The sequence below is a fragment of the Dermacentor variabilis genome, chromosome 9 (genome assembly GCF_050947875.1).
Source record: "Dermacentor variabilis isolate Ectoservices chromosome 9, ASM5094787v1, whole genome shotgun sequence".
Lineage (NCBI taxonomy): Eukaryota > Metazoa > Arthropoda > Arachnida > Ixodida > Ixodidae > Dermacentor > Dermacentor variabilis.
Window position 1 is genome coordinate 138,271,600 of NC_134576.1, and position 2,347 is coordinate 138,273,946.

The window sequence follows — 2,347 nt, forward strand, 5'->3', positions numbered from 1 at the left end:
GCGTAAGACAATTTGCTCGACGAAGGCTTTAGCAGCTTCTGCAGCAGTGGCCGCTGTACACGCGACAGCCTCGACCCATTTCGTGTGGTAGTCAGTAACCACGAGGATGTAGCGGTTTCCTGCTTTGCTTTTAGTGAAAGGGCCAAGAAAATCCATGCCCACTTGTTGGAAAGGGCGACCTGCAGGTGGGATCGGCTGGAGAAAACCGGTCGGCTTTCCGGGTGGTAGCTTTCGCGTCTGACAGTCAGGGCAGGAGAGGACATACTTGGTGACGTGGCAAAACATCTTTGGCCAGAAATAGCGGCTGCGAATTTTCTCCCATGTGCGCTTGACACCGAGGTGGCCTGCCGTGATGTCGTCATGGCAGTGCCTCAGAACCTCCGATCTCAAACACTTGGGGACAACGAGTGCTGCGCGATCTTCCTGAAAGCCTTTCGCTCTTCTGTACAATACACCGTCGACCAGCCGAAAGCTCCGTGCCGTTCTTTTCGTTTTTCTGACAACGGGCGCACTCGGCTGCTCTAGGTGCTGTATTATTTCTTGAATCCAGGAATCCTCTCTCTGCCTTTTCCTGATGTCCACATGATCCAGCACGAGCAACGGTAATGGGTTTTCTTCGCTTGCTGGTGCGGGATCATGAGGAATGCGGGAAAGCGTGTCCGCATTTCCATTCTTCAGGCCAGGGCGATGTCGCAACGTTATGTCGAACTCCTGAAGCAACAGAGACCATCTCATAAGACGACCATTCGGATTTCTCACTTTCATTAGCCAGGCCAGGCTAGCTTGGTCGGTCACGACTGTGAACTTAGACCCAAAAATGTACGGACGAAACTGTCCGCACGCGTACACGACAGCGAGACATTCTTTCTCAGTTGTGCTGTAGTTCATCTCAGCCTTATTGAGGTGTCGGCTAGCATAGGCAATTACTTTCTCTTCGGATCCGATTTTCTGAACTAGTACAGCACCAATTCCATAATTACAGGCATCAGTCTGCACCTCTATCGGCTTCCCGGGCTCAAACTGACGCAAAATGGGCGCCGTGATCAGCTTCTCTTTGAGGGATTGCATAGCCGCTTCGCAAGCTGCATCCCAGACGAAAGGGACATCCTTTCTAGTGAGGTTAGTGAGCGGCCGAGAAATACGACAAAAAATCCTTGATAAATCGCCGATAGTAATTGCAGATTCCGAGAAAGCTCTGCACACCTTTCTTGTTTTTTGGTGGGGAAAACTTTTCAATCGCGGCCACTTTGTCTGGGTCCGGTCGGATGTTCTCGCCAGTGAGAATGTGGCCAAGGTACTTAATCTCCTGTCGAGCAAAGCTGCACTTTTCCGGCTTCAGCCGCAAGTTCGCCGCGTCCAAGGCCGAGAATACGCTTTTCAAATCTTGCAAATGAGCGGTCATGTCCTTGGAGAAAATTACAATGTCGTCCAAGTAAGCCAAGCATACCTTCCAAAGCAGACCGCTGAGTACTTTGTTAATCATTCTCTGAAACGTGGCCGGGGCGTTACACAGACCAAAGGGAACAACATTGAACTCATACAAGCCAGGCCCACAGGCAAACGCGGTCTTCGGCTTATCTTCCTCCTTGATTTTCACTTGCCAGTAGCCCGATGTAAGATCAAGTGTTGCGAAGTATTTTGAGCCCTGTAGCACGTCCAGAATGTCATCGATTCGCGGCAGTGGATGTACATCTTTCTTCGTAACTTCATTCACCCTTCGAAAGTCGACACAAAAACGCCATGACCCGTTCGGCTTTTTTACGAGGACGACAGGTGATGACCAGGGACTGCGAGATTCCCTTATTATCCCATCGCGCAGCATTTCCTCTACTTTCTTCTCAATCAGGTTCCTTTCAAAAGGAGAGTGACGGTAGGGATGCTGATGAATTGGTCGAGAATCGCCTGTGTCGATAACGTGTTCTGCCATAGACGTCTGCTGAATGGGATTGTTATCGCCAGTGAATAGATGACGGAAGTTGTCAATGAGCGAAAGCAACTCAGCCCTTTCACCTGGACTTAAGTGGTCCCCAGTCTCCACGTGAAAATCCCGAGAGTCTTGTGTGTCTTCGGGTGCGATGACTGCCAGTTGTGCATTGTGAATAGAAGTAGCCCATCCAAGCTTTGTTCCGCTGAGCAAATTTACCGGCGACATGGTGGGATTAGCGATCCGAATCACACCTGTCCCATGCACGACCTTGGTCACGGTACGAGCAACGTGAAGTCCGTTTTTGAGCGTGCTGTTCGGTTCGATGAGATGGACTCCGTCCCTTGCGATTTTTACTTGGACAGCGATTTCTGTGCGAGGTTCAATGCGAATATGCTCGTGGCACCGCGCACCAAGTACATC